At 34.7% G+C, this 18,560-nt stretch overlaps 1 protein-coding gene across 2 annotated transcripts in view; it reads left to right on the top strand.

Annotated features, from left to right (window-relative positions):
- Window positions 1–18,560, top strand: part of CUNH9orf85 (chromosome unknown C9orf85 homolog) — a 60,647-nt gene that overhangs the window by 11,798 nt on the left and 30,289 nt on the right. The gene's annotated exons all lie outside the window — the stretch shown is intronic.

Genomic DNA, 18,560 nt, shown 5'->3' with positions numbered 1-18,560 from the left:
GTATGGAAATTGAGTAGTTCTTATTGGCATAATATAATTGATTACTGATCTGTGTTAATTCACCTATCGTTATTAGGTCACTATCATGTACCAAACACTGACAAAGATGAGTGTGATATAAATTCTTCATTCAGGAATCTCATTTTAGTAGTTAATTTTAAAAGTGGAAAAAGGTAGACATAAAGCATTTTCACTTACTGAACTTTTTTATTGAAATATAACTTAAGGGAGCTGTGGCTGTGGCTCAGCCATAGTACACTTGCCTGGCATGTATGAGGCACTAGGTTTGATTCTCAGCACCACATATAAATAAATAAAATTAAATTTAAAAAAAAAAGAAAAGAAATATAACTTAAATTGCCAGGCACGGTCACACATGCCTGGAATCCCAGCGGCTTGGGCGGCTGAGACAGGAGAATCGCAAGTTCAAAGCCATCCTCAGCAACTGCGGGGCGCTAAGCAACTCAGTGAGACCCTGTCTCTAAATAAAACAGAAAATAGGCCTAGGGATGTGGCTCAGTAGTTGAGTACCCCTGAGTTCAATCCCTGGTACCAAAAAAAAAAAAAGAATAAAATGAAATATAACTTAAAAACATATAGAAAAGTATGTATATTATAATACAATCCAACAAATTCTCACAAATGAATACAGTCATATAACTGCCACCTAGATCCAGAGAATGCCATCACCTTCTCTTGGTCAGTATCATCTCTCTTTATCAAATATAGCCATTCTCTTCAAAAATATGAAGTATTTTAAAATAAGTCATAGCTTTTGGGGAAGAAAGGAGAGGGATATATAGGTACCTCAATGGCCAGCCTCTTTACAGAAATAATGTTAGTGAATATGGAAAAGCACCTTGATGGATCGATCATCTTTCTACTTCATATGTACAGTACAATCTCAGATAATCCTTCTTTGGACTGAAAGAAATCAGTGTGATTTGATTTTTCAACAGTCCCTGTAGGGTTTTGGGTTTCTAAAAATATCAGGTGTAAGCTTAGACTTTCCCATAGCTTTGGGCTGATTATCTCAATAGCCTTCCTAATTCTCTTCTCTTTTATCTGCTTATTCATGAGGTGGAATGACATTTTTAGAACTTAATGGAGGACATTTCTGTGATATCAAGTTTATTTCTAGTTGGAACAATTGGGTTTACATTGTAATGTTAATGTAATTATTCAAATTGTTCTTTTGCAACTAAGTCAGTAGCTTTTTTTTGTTTGTTTGGGCAGGAGCTTTTTTGTTTGTTTGTTTCAGCAGGGTAATTAACAAAAAAGTATTTCTTCTTGTAGGTAATGAAGCTATGTATGTGTAACAATTTTCAAGCGATGGTCCTTTAGCAGTAGAATTAACTTGGTGTTACTCAAACTCAGTTTTGAAGGTCATTTGATATTATTAAGTCATTCACAACATCATGGATATGAAATATTAATCTGAGTTTGGGATTATTTTATATACTTTGTTGTTCTGTAAAGATTTATATATTATTAAATGCTCACCCTTTCCTAACAGGTGTCTGACTTGTTTGTTTTGAAATTACTCATGTCACTGAAGTCATCAATTTGCATAATATATTTGCTAGCATAATATATACTTGTGTATGTTGAATGTTCAGTAGACGATCATTAACTTTTATCACAAGACATTATGGAACATGATATCGTGTTTCATGTGAACATCAATGACATAATAGTGCTAGATATAGTCTTCAATAGAGTTAGAATAGTCCTATGGGATAACTTGTCATGTATTGTCTAGATAAAAGAAGATTATGGCCAGGCTCAGTGGCGCACACCTGTAGTCCCAGCGGCTCAATAGGCTGAGGCAGGGGGATCAAAAATTCAAAGCCAGCCTTAGCAATTTAGCGGGACACTGTCTCTAAATAAAATACTTAAAGGGCTGGGGATGTGGCTCAGTGGTTAAACGCCCCTGGGTTCAGTCCACAATGGGAAAAAAAAATAAAGAATATTATGGTTGCTTTTACATATATAATGTTTGAATTTATATTCATTATTGAAGTCAAAGGAGACAGTGGACTAACTCCCTTGTGTACTGTGTGGCTTGGGGAGAAATGGGACAAAGAAGTAGAATTCTGGAAAACTGAACCCATATCTGAGGGGATTGTTTTAACTTAGTTGGTAGCTTATGACAAAAATCAGATCTTTTATAGGAAATGAACAAGCTATTTAAATATCTGAATGTAGAGACCCTTTAAGCTGTCCTGTCTTCATAATAAAAATTTAAGGAAATTTAAGATATAAAGTAGGTAGTAATAGACTTGTTCAAATCAAGGAAGGTGAGGAAGAAATGATTAAAAATAAAGAAAAAAATCATTTTCCCAAAGTTGAAGAAAATCTTAGACCGTGTCAACTACTTTACAGGAATATTGCAGAAAAAAAAGATATTACCTAGACATGACAATGTGATGTTTTTGAACGCTAATGATAGAAATTCCTACCAGCTTCCAGGAAAAAGAAAAAATAGTGATTACCCATAGGCCACCATAACACTACAGGCATCAGAGTTCTCATTTGCTACTTGTGAAAAATAGGGCAAGGTCTACAAAGTGCTATAATGGGAGCATTTTTAATTTAGAATTCTTTATAGAACTAAGTTATGGCTTTTTTTTTTTTTTTCCAGAACTAAAAAAAAATCATTTGCACTAAATTTTGTCCAAAAAAAAAAAAAAGTGTGTGTGTGGGGGTACTATCCAGAAACTCTGGATGACACACTCCTGCAATCCCAGTGATTTAGGAGGCTAATACAGGAGGATCACAAATTCAAGGACAGCTTCAGCAATTTAGCAAGGCCCTGTCTCAAAACAAAGATTAAAAAGAGCTGCGGATGTAGCTTAGTGATAGAGTGCCCCTGTGTTCAATTCCTAGTGCTTGAAAACAAAAGAAAAAAAAAGGAAAAGTATGCTTAGGAATTTCTCCAGACTATAAAAAGACATGTGGTAGCTGTGCACAGTGGTGAATGCCTATAATCCCAGTGATTCAGGAGGCTGAGGCAGGAAGATCACAAGTTCAAGGAAAGCCTGGGCAACTTAGGGAGGCCTTGTCTCAAAAAATAAAAAGGACTGGGGATGTAGCTCAGTGGCAAAGCACCCCTGAGTTCAGTCTCTAGTACAAAAAAGAAAGGAAAAAAAAAAAAGACAGAGAAGAAGAAATAGTGATAAATCATGAATCTAGTAAAACTGAATTGATTTTAAATAAAGATTGATAATATGGCAGTGAAATGTAATGCTTTTGTTAAAATGAATCATAAAATAGAAGAGGTAAATCTTTTAGAAGTATAATATCTAGACCCATAGCTCCAGATTTCAACCAAGCCTAGGAGTTAAAAATAAATACAGGCTAAAGATTTTTTCTGATTGGAGGTGGTAGAGATGCCACATAAGAGAAAAATCAGTGTTGCCATCAAGATTTTCAAGTCTGACTGCCTATTGTTGCTTGATATTTGTGCTAGGCATTGTGGAGACGGAAATAAGAACAATTCTAGTTTTCATGGTGTTAAAAGTCTAGCAGGGGCCATAAGATCACTGTACAGAAGTAATAGTGAGCAAACTAGTAATTTTACTAAGAGCATCTTATAAAACAAGTTTTTTTTAAATTAAAAATAGCTGAATTAAGGGTTTGAAATGAGTTTTCAATTAGTAAAAATATGAACTGCAATATTGTTCAGATACTTGAGCGTTTAAAACGTGGGATTTCTCATTTTTGATTGAAGCAGTTCTTTGAATCACCTCATTCTCTATGAGACCCAAAATCAAGTCACATGCATGTCAGGAAAGGCTGAAAAACAGTGGCCTGAGAGAATTATCTACACATTATCCACATTATCTTTCCTGCTTCTGCTTGTGGGTTAAAGCCATTTCTGATCTTAACTTCTGACTGTAGAGGTACAAGGAAGGTTTGAAGGAAGAGAAGTTGCTGCTGTTATAAATTATCAATGCATCACTGTAGACTTTGATCTGAAACCTTTTGAGGACTTACTGTATTTAAGATTAACAATAGCCCCCCAAAGCATAAAACCCCTCTTCCATCTGTCACACCTTATAAATTTGTCATATGCAATAGAGGTACATTACTCACATCAGATTGTAGTTGAATGAAATTTGATTAAAAAAAAAAAAAAACTTTTAATCTGGAGGCTATCAATTAGCCTGGGTCTGTAGTGGTTCCCATTCAGTCCATATCCTTCTGAAAGCCCAGTTTAAGAAGCCAACCAGTTAATCTCTTCCTTTAAATACCATTTTAACTCTAAAAATAATGCTTTCTCTTCCGACTTATTTTATGCCCATTAATTTAGTCTTTCCAACTATATTTTAAGTAACATGAGGAAGGAACTATGCATCATAAATCTTCTGAATCTTTGAGATGGCTGGTGTACATACCAGCTACCCTTACTCTTTTTAATTGTTTCTGTAGGCAGCAGAGAGATGGTCATGATACATGCTGTGCTTAATTCTAATCTACAATATATTTATAGTTTGGTAAGTTGAAAGGAGCCCTAAACTTGGAGTTAGAGCAACACCAGTAGTAGACTCCCCCGACTGCTAGTGTGGCTACTGAGTCGCTCTTTATGTAATCTTGGGTGAGTTACATCAACTTGCTATAAGTTAGAGTAACAACAAATACAATACCACTTTCTTCCCTCTGCACAGGGATGATTTGAGAAAACCAGGATTTGTATAACAAAAAAGGATTGTATAACAAATTCAGATTTTAGGACTGGGATTATGGCTCAGAAGTAGAGTGCTTGCCTAAATAAATAAATAAATAAAATTCAGATCTCAGAAAAACTATAGAAATACAAGGTAGGACTATATTTTGTTATAGGTGATTTGCATTCTTTGCTCAGTATATTTTAATTTTATATTCTTGTTATCAACAATATCTTTATGCTTTTTCTCTTTAAAAAAGATAAGAAAATGCTCTCAGCTGAAGGTTAGGTAAGTCATATGTGAAAACTGAGCTTTAAACTAAATTATCATGTTACAAACCTAAATTTTTCCTCATGTGACTTGACTCCTGAATCCATTATCAGTGTAAATAGATTTTTTTTTTTTTTGATGTGTTAATATGACCAGAGCAGGGCAACTATCTTTGAAGAAGTTTACTAGCTTCAAGATGTAATTGTCTTCTTACATCTGCCCCAAGTAGATGACTTAAAATGTGGTTTTATTTTAAAAGATAAAATCACTTGGTTTGTGGATATTACCAATTAGTATGCTTGAAAATGTTAAATCCACAAGTTCCTAAATATGGTATTAGGAAGAAAGAAATATTCTTTTTTTTTTTTTTTTAATTTATTTAGTACATGTTAAACAGTGGTCAGTCAGTTGTTTATCTTAAGATCACTAACTTAGGGCATAGCATACTGGTTGGACAAGATCTCAAATTGTGACTAACTTCTAATGAATGGTTATAAAAACATTTGTGTTGCCTTGTGACATTACACCATTGCTGCTTGAATAGGGCTTTTTGCATTCCAGTTGAATTGTACATATGTTGGCCTGTATTGTTCAACAATTAGGTACCCTTCATTATTTAGATAGGTGATGATAGAAAACTAAATCCTCCTGTCTTAGAACACTGCTTAACGAACATAATGGTTTCTTTCTAAATGAGGTTTTCTAACTTTGGAAGTTTACTTTGTGCTTTTAAACAAATAATGTACTGCATACTATACAGCGGTTAAAATACCAGTGTTAGAATAAGTCAGAACACTATACAAATTGAAATGTGTACTCTGCAAAATGGGGGGGGGAGGCTTGTTTGTTTTTGTTTTTTAAATTTTAAAAGAACTTGAAGGCTGTAGAGGAAACACTTTCTACTTTTAACCTAATAGCATGCCCTAAACTAAAAAGCATCTTTTTATGGCTGCTACCTGTGCTGCTCTCGATTAATTTTGTGACCTCAAGCAAATCTCTTAATTCTGTGAGCCTCAGGTTTCTCATCTGCAAAATGAGGATAATTATGCCTACTCTTAGCCACAGGAATGTTGTAAAAACAACAGGGAGAATTTTTATAAAGGATTAGACATGTGATTTATAGATTTATGGTAGCAGTCTTTTATGTACAAATTATTTAGCTTGCTATTATTTTTATGATAAAAACCAAAAGACCTATTATATAGTAAACTATGTAAAGAGCTCTTCCCTAATACAATGACCAAAGTATAACTATGTCTATGGATGTGAAATCACTGGAAGACTTGTGTAAGAAAAAGAATATTGATCAGCATCAAACCAGGCAGGGATTTAAGTGAGAAGACAGAAACACACACACATATGTATAGTTTTGATGTCCCTTACTGGGAAATAATATATCAGAAATTTTCTTCCTTGTCCTTCTCCAGAATATTTGTTACTTACCTGTTAAGATGTACTGTCTTCTGTATGTGATAAGAGCATGTGAACAGGGGAAGCAGAAACAAAGACTGAGAATAACTGATCTAGAAATTACCCACATTTCCTAGAGTGTTTCCTAAATTTAGATTCCCTAATTAACTAAGTTTTAGTCTGACATTTGATCTTATTAAGAAATAGAAAAGAATGAAGAAGGAATAGTTTTCCATCCATTAGTGTACTTTGATTGGACTAAATTCCAGGAATAGGAATAAATTCTATTTTTTTAATCATGAGGAAGTCAGTAGAAATAATAGATGTTTTCTATATTGTGCTATGCCAGGGTCAAACAATGTCTGAATTAAGGAACTTTATAAGACAGATTAAAAAATCTGGGGAAAATTACATTTGGGGCTGATGTCCTTTGTTAGAAAAGCTTTTTAAATGATGTATTAAATAATAGCCCTTCTGGATTACTGATTTATGCCTCTAGCATGGATTTTCCTGTCAATTCTGAGATCATTTTGGGGACTAAGATATTTGATACATTCGTCAAGCATACAGGTAGTCAGATATATGTTTCAAAGATTTCTTCAAGTCACTTGTTTAGTACTCAAGATAATCTTGCCAAAGAATTGATGCTCTCAATAGTGAAACTGAAAATCAGCTATAGATTTAGTCTCTAGAAGAAAAGTTACCTGGAATAGTAGGGCATAATATGGAATTTAGAGGCATGGGTGTTGTCTTGAATGATAATTAATAGACATAATAGTTTAGGCAGATTATTTAATCTGTCGGATTTCTTTGTATGTAGAGTAAGAATAACATGTTATCCATCAAGGTAGTTAATATAATCAACTGAGAAAATTGATTTTTAAGTGAAATCAATGACAAGTATAGTTTGATAATAGCTGACAAATACTTAGAACTGTACAGAACACTTGCCAGGTATTTATTTCCCTTTTTTTTAAGTGCTGAGAAGTGAACCCAGTGGTATTCTACCACTAGCCACACACACATCCAAGCCCATTTTATTTTTTATTTTGATACAGAGTCAAAGTTGTCCACGCTGGCCTTGAACTTGAGATTATCCTGCCACAGCCTGCCTAGAAGCTTGTTACAGGCAAGCACCACTACACCCAGCTTTTATTATTTCTTATCTATACTAACTAATGCTGTTTCAGTTGTGATAATCATAACTTTCTTTCTAAGGTAAAGTATATCACCTTATTAAAACTTGTATTCCCAGTAGCAGAGGTGAGGTTTCGTTAGCAATATCAACTTGTTTCATCTGCTTAGAAGAGAAGTTCTTCAATTTTGGTGTGCTTAAGAATCGTCTGAAGGCTTGTTCAAAGTGCAGAATCCCAGATGCCAGGAATTCTTAATATCTTGGAGTTGAGCCTAAGAGTGACGTTCTTAGCAAGCCTTGAAGGTAATTCTGATATACATGGTCCTCAAACCACACATGAAAATACCAGGTAGTTACCTTCCCCCATATAGATGTGCCACTCTACTGTACATAAGTAACTTTCCAAGGATCAGACTTGTTCAGTTTGTGCTTTTAAGTTTACCTTGGGAAGGTGAGGATGAGGGAGAGAGATGGGTTGTTATATAAACTCACCCTTTATGAGCTCTTGGCATTAATTGTGCCTTGCTCTAGAGCATTGTCCATCCTTTAACTGTGGGTTAAGTATCATCTGTGCCACAGAAACTCCTAAATGACAAAATCAAAATATCAGGGAGTGTGCTTGGAAATCTAGATTTCAGAACTGGCTTAAAAGTCACTCTTCCCAAACTCTCCCCAGTCTTGACTTTGCCCCAACACTGTATTAGTCATTTTATCACTAACGATTTACTGGCTGTAGGTCATTTTTCATCTTCATCATCTCCCTTGTTTGTGTCCATCTTTCTGTCAACCCTGCCACAGCCAACTATACTGTTTAAGGATATCATTTCTAGATTACTTCAGTAACTTCCTAAGTGATCTCATCCTTTCTTTTATCTTTAATTGCTGCTCAAAATCTTATCCAGTTATACCCCTTCCCTAAAGAGGCCAAATTCTTTAGCTTGGCAAACAAGATCTCTCATAATTTAGCTTATTCTTTCCATTGTCTTCATCCCCTTTTATCTAGCCCTTGTAACTACTTGCAGTTTTCCAAATAGACGATATGCTTTCTCATGCTCCGTGAGGGCTTCTGCGTGTACTGCCACTGGATTTGCTAGGTATAGAATGATACCAAAGCATACTTTGTCATAGTAGTTTCCACACTGCTGTATTTATCTCAATGGGAAAAAAAAATCAACAGCCATTATCAACAGACAATCAACAGACATTATTCCTGAAAGACATTGTCTGTTCAGGCTGATTGTTGACACAGAAACAGTATACAATAATAATTTTAAATCAAATGGAGGAAGGAGATATCTGACCTCCAGAAAAAACTGTTTTAGTAAGATTTTTTGCTGCTGTGATCCAAGGACCTGGCAAGAACAATTAGAGAATAAAAAGTTTATTTGATGGGACTTATATTTTAGAAGTCTCTGTCCATAGACAGCCAATTGTATTCCTCAGGGTGGAAGATTGTGGTCAAGGAAGCCTCGGAGCAAGGCACCCAGGAAGTAAAGAGAGAGAGCGAGCTCCTCTCTTCAGGGACAAAATATATACCCCAAAGGCACATCCCCCAATGACCCACTTCCTCAAGCCATACCCTACTTTCTTATATTTATGACCCAAGTTAATCCTTATCAGAGGATTAATGCACTAATTAGGTCAAGACTCTTATAACCCAATTATTTCACCTCTAAGCTTTCCTGCATTGTCTCACACCTAAGCTTTTTGGGTACACCCAATATTCAATCTATAATAACCACATTATTCAGATGTCTGGTTTTCAACAAAAAATTCACAAGACATACAGAGAAAAAGGAAATTGTGACCCATTAAATGGAAAAAAAACTAAATCAATAGACATTGTCCCTTAGAGACAACTGATGGTAGATCTATTAAACAAGGAATTTTTAATAGCTATCTGAAAGATACTCAAAGTACTAGAGAAAAATAAGAAAGCTAAGAAAATGATGTTAAAACATTAGTAAAGAGAGAGAAAAACCTAAAAGGAAACCAAAAAGAAATTCAAGAACTAAAAAGTATAGTAACTGATATGAAAAATTCACTAGAGGAATTCAAAAGTAGATTTGAGCAGGAATAAAATAGAATCAACAAACTTGAAGATAGGAGAGTGGAAATTATCAAGTAAGAGGAACAGAAAGGGAAAACAATGGAAGGAAAGTGAACAGAGTGTAAAGGAGCTGTGGGAAACCCTCAAGTGGAACATATATATTGTGGGGGTTCCAGAAAGAGAGAAAATGGCAAAAAATATTTGAAAAAATAACAACTGAGGGGCTGGAGTTGTAGCTCAGTGGTAGAGTGCTTGCCTGGCAGGTGTGAGGCATTGGGTTCAATCCCTAGCACCATGTAAAATTAAAGGGATTGTGTCCATCTACAACTAAAATATAAATAAATAAGCAAATAAAAAAAATAAAACACACACACACATATGTGTGTGTGTGTATGTATGTATATGTATGTATGTATATATATATACATATACATATACACACACACACACACACACTGAAAACTTTCCGAATTTGATGAGACATGAATGTAAAAATCCAGGAAACTCAACATGAAGGAAAATAAACACAAGGACATGTACATCGAGACACATTATAATTGAGCAGTTGAAAACCTAAAAAATCTTGAAAGCAGTGAGAGCAGTGACTCATCACACCAGGGATCCTTGATAACATTATCAGCAGATTTCTTATCAAACTTGGGAGGCCAGATAGCAGTGGACTGATAAAAAAATTAAAAGAAAAAAACTATCAACCAAGAATCCCATGTCTGACAAAACTGTCCATCAAAAGTAAAGGATTAATTAAGATGTTCCCAGATAAAAGGTGAGAAAGTTTGTAACTACTAGACTTGCTTGTGCAAGAAATGCTGAAGGGAGTTCTAGAGGTTGAAATGAAGACAATGGGTAGTAACCCAAAGTTTTGTGAAGAAATAAAGATCTCAGTTAAAGTAAATTCATGGACAGTTATACAAGCTATGTTAAATAGGGTGTGTAACTCCACTCTTTGTTTTCTATTTGATCTGAGAAATAAACACATTTTTTAAAAAAAAGTATTAGTCTAAGAGCTAGAATTATTGTAACAAGTGTTTATAATTCCACATTTAAGAGTTGAATCCATTTTAAAAAGTAATTGTTTTGGGGCACACATGTTTAAAGAACTAGTTTTATGACATCAGCAACTGAAACTGGTAAGGATGGAAATTAAAGGAGCAGAGTATTTTGTATTATTAAAGTCAAGCTGTATTATAAATTTGCTTTAAAACTTTAAGTGCAATCCCCATAACAACCACAAAAAAAAATAGTTTATAGAATATACATATAAGGAAACAATAAAATAATTTATAAACATTTCACTACAAAAAAAATCAACAAAACACAATAGGAGACAGAAATGATGGCCAAAACAACAACTATAACAACAACAACAACAACAACAAAAATAAGGCATACAGAAAATAAATAACAAAATGACAAAATCAAATCCGCCCCCCCCCCAACCCTTTTTTTTTTTGATGGTGGTACTGGGGCTTGAACTCAGGGGCACTCAACCACTGAGCCACATCCCCAGCCCTATTTTGTATTTTATTTAGAGACAGGGTCTCACCCAGTTGTTTAGTGCCTAGTTTTTGCTGAGGCTGGCTTTGAACTTGGTGATCCTGTTTCAGGCTCCCAAACCACTGGGATTACAGGCATGTGCCACTGCGCCCAACTTAAATCCCTTCTTATCACTAATTATTTTTAAGTGTAAATGCGCTAAACACTCCAATCAAGAGAAAGATTGTGGAGGTATTATTGTCTACAAAAGACTCACTTTAGATCCAATAAGTTAAAAGTGAAAAGAATGGGGGGAAAATAGCCTGTGTTAAATAGTAACCAAAATAGAGCAGGAATGACTTTGCTAATCTCAGACAAAATAGAGTTTGCATTGTCTTACTCGTGAGCTTTTAGGGGATGCCTCATATCTAAACCATAACAACATGTGTGTACGTAATGACAGACCATCAAAATCTGTGAAGCATAAGTTGAAAGGAGAAGAGGAAAATAGTTCCATAATAATAGTTGGAGACTTAAATACCTTACTTTGAATAATGGATTGAATAACCAAACAGAAGGAAACAGAAGACTTAACAACAAACCAACTAAATATAACTACCATTTATGGAATGCTAACCAACAACAACAAAATATTCTTCCAACAACAACAAAATATTCTTCGTAAGTGCACTCAGGACATTAGGGATAGACCACCTCTTAGGCCATCTATTAAGTACCAGTAGATAGATATCATTCAGAGTACCTTCCCAACCATAGTGGGATGCAGTGAGAAATTAGTAACACAAGAAAAACTTGAGGGGCTGAGGCTGTAGCTCAGTGGTAAAGTGTTAGCCTTGTATGTGTGAGGCACTAGGTTCAATCCTCAGCACCACATAAACAACTACAAATAAATAAACATTAAAATAAGAAAAGCGAGAAAATTCACAAATATGTGGAAGTTAAACACAGTCTTACCCAATGAATCAATGAAGAAATCACAAGAAAAATTAGAAAATGCTTAGAAACAAATGAAAACAAAAACAATATACTAAAACTTATGGAATACCACAAAACAACACTATGGAAGATATTTATAGCTGCAAACAAATGCTTATGTTAAAATATAAGAATGATTTCAAATTAGTGATTTAACTTTACAATTTAAGAAATTAGAAAACGAAGAAACTGTATCCAAAGCTACTGAAGGAAGGAGATATAGTACAGCAGAGATGAATTAGAACATAAAAACAATAGAGAAAATCAGTGGAACTAAAGGGTTTTTGTTGTTGTTGTTGTTTGTTTGGTACCAGGGATTGAACCCAGTGGTATTTAACCACTGAGCCACATCCCCAACCCTTTTTATTTTTTTAAATTTTGATACAGGGTCTCACTAAGTTGCTTAGGGCCATGCTAAATTGCTGAGGCTGGCTTTGAACTTGAAATCCTCATACCTCAGCCTCCCGAACCACTGGTGTGTGCCACTCTGCCTGCCGAAGAGTTGTTTTTTGAAAATATCAACAAAACTGTCAAACCTTTAGCTAGATAGACTAACAACAACAACAAAAAAAAAAAAAAAACACTTAGATTACTAAAACCAGAAATAGATTGTAGAAATGAATGCCCATTCTGCAGAAATAAAAAGGATTATAAGACAGTAGTATGTCTATATAGAGAATAATGTTCAACAGGAAAAAAGCATTTTGCCAAAGACATACAAATGAGCAATAAACATGTGAAAATGTGCTTAACATCACTGATCATTGGGGAATTGCAAAGTAAAACTACAAGATAGGATTGCCATAGGATTCTATTATGAAAAAAAAAATCAAATGTTGATGAGACTGTGGAGAAATTGGAACCTTTGTGCTCTGTTGGTGAAACTAAAATGGTAAAGCTACTGTGGAAAGTGGCATGGAGTTTCCTCAAAAACTTAAAACGGAGCCGGGTGCAGTGGTGTACACCTGTAATCCCAGTGGCTCTGGAGGCTGAGGCAGGAGGATCATGAATTCAAAGCCAACCTCAGCAAAAGTGAGACACTAAGCAACTCATTGAGAGCTTGTCTCTAAATAAAATACAAAATAGGGCTGAGGATGTGACTCAGGTTGAGTGCCTCTGAGTTCAATACCTAGTACAAAAAAAAAAAAAAAATTAAAACGGAATAGTCATTCTGGGCATGTTCTCCAAACACACAAAAAAATCGAAAGTAAGTTGGTTTTCTATTTGTTTGTTTGTTTGGTATTAGGAATTAAACTCAGGGGTGCACTACCACTGAGCTACATCCCCAGACTTTTTATTTTGAGAAGGATCCAAGTTGCCCAGGTTGGCTTTGAACTGGTAGCTCATCCTGGTTTAGCCTCCTAAATAGCTGGAATTACAGGCATGTGCCACCACACCCAGCTAAAGCAGAGTCTTGAAGAGCTATTTATACACCCATGTTTGCAGTAGCATTATTCATAGTAGAAAAACAATAGGCAACCCAAGGGTCTATTGAGGTATGAGTAGATAAACAAGATATATTATATACATACAGGAAATTCTGATATATTTACTGCATCTATGAACCTTGAGGACATTATGCTAAGTGAAATAAGCTAGTCACAAAAAGACAAATATAATTCAAATTATAAAAAGTACTTAAAGTAGTAAAATTATAGACAGAAAATAGAATAATAGTTGATGGGTTGAGGAAAAGGAAGAAAGTTACTGTTTGACTATAGAGTTTTAAATTTGTAAGATGAAGAGAGTTCTGAAGATGGATGATGGTAATGGCTGTGCAGCAGTATGAATGTATTTAATACCACTGAATTACATACTTCAAAGGCTAAGATAGTAAATTATGTGGAAGAATTGATTTTGTCAGTATTGGCATGTTGGTGAAAGGCTATGGAGGAGTAAAATGTGACCTGAAACTTGTTAACTTGAGCTGATGAAGTTTAGGACAGAGGAGGAACAGATTTTCTAAGAAAGATTATGATTGCTATTTAGTTTGTAATTTGAGGTGTCTCAAAGATTTCTGTGAGGAGGAAAATGGAAATTTCTCATGCAGTCTGAGATATTGGAGAAAATAGTTAGAACTGAGATGTAGTTTTGGATGTAATCCTTATTGAGCTTATTGCTGAGACTGGAGTTAAATATTCAGTTGACCATGAATATATAGTGTGAAAAAAAGGAGGATCCAGCAAGCACCTGAGCTGAGAGAGGAGAGTTAATGACTAATGAGGAAGAGTGTTAGCAAAGGATCTTGAAAGGAGCAGATAGGGCTGGAGGCGCTGCCTACATGTAAGGTGAGTCTTTAGACAAACTATTGCTGGATTAATCCTTTAAAGACATTTTGAACATTCACAGTGAAATCTTGAGGAAGAAAAGGCCTGTTCTCCATAGTGCTGACAATAAAGCTGTTTGTTTCTATTCAGATACTTTTTTTTTTTTTTTTTTTTGGTGGTGCTGGGGATTGAACCCAGGGCCTTGTGCATAGCTCTACCAGCTGAGCTATATCCCCAGTACTCTGTTCAAAGACAATTTTTGTGGGTTTTTTATTTACTGAAAATGTTCTGTAATCAACAGGTACAAAGGTAACTGAAGCCACATTATGTTAAAACTCTTAGTACCCATTTTTTAATTCTTGTTAAGGCAAAAATTTACCTGTTGTCGAGAGAGAATTGCTTCTGTGTTTTGTATTGGCGATGTTTTTTTAAAAGTATTTTTGTACTCAAGAGGCTGAGGCAGGAGGTTAGTTCAAAGTTCATAAGACCCTGTCTCAAAATGTAGGAGATGGAGTAGGAGCTTGCTCTGTCATGCCACACATCAATCTGGTATTACAGTACCTCCAGGAATAGTACACCCCCTGTGGGGGAATAAAACTCAGTTAAAGGAAAGAAATAAAAGTGAATTTTGGGGTGTGTGTGTGTGTGTGTGTGTGTATGTGTGTATTATATAATATGTATACACACACACACATACATAGTTGTAACTCAGTGGTGGAATGCTTGTCTAGCATGTGTAAGGCCCTAGGTTTGATTCTCAAAAGAGGGGGGATGTATTTTGGAAAAGAAAATCGCCTTAATGGGTTTTCTCTTGCTGCTAGAAAAAGGTACTGCCACATTGTGTTTTTGCCTGTAGACAGGTGTGATTCTATTTAAGTGTCTGCGTTAAGATTGTCAGTGAAAATCTAGATAGTTTGCTTGGCTGTTGTAACAACAGTAGATGGTCTGTACATAGACCCTCTCTGTATGTTTGCAACTGACAGTATCTGTGTATCGACCTATTCAGAGAATAGCCCTCTGTTTGGGATGATCAGAACTCATTTTAGATTCAGATGTCTTGCAGATGAAATGTGATTGTTTATTGTTGCAGTTGATGTTGTTAAAGATTCCAGCCATAATAAGAAAAGTAGGAGGAGGGAATCAAATATTATTTCTTTACTTCTAGAAAAAGCTATGTTCTAAGTGTATTTATTGAACAAGAGGAACATTTTTAGCATATATTTTGAATTCTCTTATTGGTATTTTAAAGATTTGTGATGACTTTAGAGTGAATGAGAGAAAGATGAGCTAGACTTCAAGGAAGAAAATAATTTTGTCTCAGAGGAATGCTTCGTTTTATGGTTTTTAATTAAATTTGTATAAATAAAAACTAAATATGGGAGCTGGGGTTGTGGCTCAGTGGTTGAGCGCTTGCCTCGCATATGTGAGGCACTGGGTTTGATTCTCAGCACCACATATAAATAAAGGAATAAAATAAGGTCCATCAACAACTAAAAAAAAATAAGCTAAATATGTATTCAATCTATATATCTATACCGGACATTTTTTAATACTAGAGTAATATTTTGCTTGAGGGAGAATGGGCTGATGTTTTGGGTAATAAAATCTTTAAAATGTTGATAACTGCTGGGCATGGTGACACATGCCTGTAATTCTGGTGACTCAGGAAGCTGAGATAGGAGGATCACAATTTCAAGAACAGCCTGGGCAACTTATTGAGACCTTGTTTCAAAATAAAATACAAAGCACAGGAAATGTAGCTCAATGGTAAAGTAGTAGCAAAGTGCCTTGGAATCAATTTCCAGTGCAGCCCAAAAAAAAAAAAGTTGATAGCTAATTTCTGACTAGCAATGTTGTACAACTATAGTTTCCTTAAATTAAAAAAAAAAAAAGGTAAACCAATAGTAACTTTGATTTTACATTTTTCCTCAAGTGACAGTAAAACTAATTTTACCACTAGAACTTGCTTCAAAAGTATTTCTGAACTATATATATGACTAAAAACACACAAAAAGTGACTTATCCAAATAATGTATTTCAGAGAGTAATAGATGTTCAAATTGTTACCTATTATTACATTTTTAGAAGGATTTATATGTTCAAAAATTTTACATGAGTAAAATTTAATATTGATAATCTAGCACTGTTGACTAGGTGAGAACTTGACATTCTTTGCCTCCTAACTTGGAATAATACAAAATACACAGCAGTAGCAACATGTATGAATTGTTCTGATCAAAATACATTTTTCCCAGATGTTATCAAGACTTTGAACTTAACTTCCTCTTCATAGGAAATATAGAAGGTAAAGCAATGAGTTTAATTCCAGTATGAGAAAACAATCAAACAAATCTGGAATGTGAGATATTCTCTAAGATAGTTTGCCTGGTATTTTCAAAAACAACTTTGTAAAAAAGGATAAAAGTGGGTGGATCAAAAGAGACATAAGAGCTAAATACTGATTTGTTCCTGGATTTGATGCTGGAGAGCAGGGGGAGGCAGGGGGACAGCTATGAAAAATATGTGAGCAGTCAAGGAAATTTCAGTGTGGAATAGGTACACTCATTTGTACTAGGGAGTTATTTTACCTGTTTCTTCAGTATGGTAACAGTATTATGGTTCAACATGAGAAAGTATTTCTAGAATATGATAAGTAGTAAGAGGTGTAGTGCCTTTATGTTCATGACTTTAAAAAGTATACACCTGGGATGGGAATATAGCTCAGTTGTAGAGTGCTTGCCTCACACGCACAAGGCCCTGGATTCAATCCCCAGCACCACAAATAAATAAATAAATAAATACACACACACACACACACACACACACACACAAAGCAAATATGTAAAATGTTCATGATTGTCTCTAGGTAGTGTGTATGTGGCTAATGTTAATATTATTATTTAAAATTTTCTGCAAATTTGACATTTTTTATAATAGAATGGAATGTTCTTAAAACTTAATTGAGAGAAATAGTATTTATTGAGTGGCCTTATGATATACAGTGCATTCTACAGGTCATACAACCAACCATCAGGGATCTGTACGTATACTTCATTCCTAAGTAACATTGTTTTACCAGGCTGTGTCTGAGTACCATAACACAAGTTCCATTGAGAACCAGGACGGAAAACAGTTGTGTTAAATATTTTGGAGAACTTTGCTTATTATATCACATGATATCCTTTTGGGGAACATGAAACTTTGGATTTTAGTAACAGGAATAGTTAAGCTGCTTCTGAGAAACTAGATTTTTGGCTTGTTACCGACATTGAGTTCTGTTTTTCTGGCTGCTAGAAAGGTCAGACCTCACTTGTAGCCATCTCCAGCTGGTGGTCTTCCTAACTGTGCCCCTGAGTGCTTTCAGCTTTTCTCTGTTTCCTTTAGTTTTTCCTCACTTTGATTCTCTTATCTTTTTTTTATTATTATATTTTTAGTTGTAGATGGACACAACTAAAAATTTACTTATAATTATTTATTTTTATGTGGTACTGAGGATCGAACCCAGTCATAAGTGTGAGACAAGCACTCCACCACTGAGCTACAACCCCAGCCACTTTTATCTGTTTTTTTTCTAGCCATATTCAAAGGATTTAAAATAATGTAGTTTATTATTTGAAAGTCACAAACTAAAAGACAGATTTTCACATTATTTTCATTAGTCCTATAAGTTCCTACTTCCAAATGCAGTACTCCATTGTCCGTTAGTCAATTTTAGAATAAGAGAATGTTTCTAGAAAATTATATACTTTTAAATATAATTTAAGATATAAACATTTTTATTTTCTGGAATAACATTGCCATTGCTATATTTAAGTAAAATTCCTTATTTTATGGGGAGGAGTAATTCAGGACAAAGAACAACGCCAGTCCATGATAATAAATATTTAGCAGCAGTTGGAATTAGCATTTTCCTTTGAGAATTTCGTTTTTCTTTTTTTCAATCAAGGGAAGTAAAATATGCCATTTGCAGTCACTTTACCTTTAACATTTCTGAAAGAATTGTGATCTACAATGACATTAGTTGCTTTTGAATGGTATTCAAATTCCTTCCCTCCTATAATAGTATCTTTCTTCTGTTAAAAGAGACTTTACATTTTACAAAATACTTTTCAGCATCAGCGTGTTGATGCACATATTTAAAATTTGCTCTTGCTACTTTTCAGGAAGTCAAAGTCCTCACCTCATTTCTGTGTAGGATTGCTGTGTTATATTATTGTGCTCTAACAGAATACTTATGACAGGGATAATACCACTTACTCTAAAATATG

This window comes from Marmota monax, unplaced genomic scaffold, assembly GCF_021218885.2.
Source record: "Marmota monax isolate L192 unplaced genomic scaffold, Marmota_monax_Labrador192_F-V1.1 WCK01_AAM20220418_F8-fsc00059, whole genome shotgun sequence".
In the NCBI taxonomy this organism is placed as follows: domain Eukaryota; kingdom Metazoa; phylum Chordata; class Mammalia; order Rodentia; family Sciuridae; genus Marmota; species Marmota monax.
The sequence above is the reverse complement of the archived record's forward strand: the minus strand, read 5'-3'. Positions and strand labels throughout refer to the sequence as shown.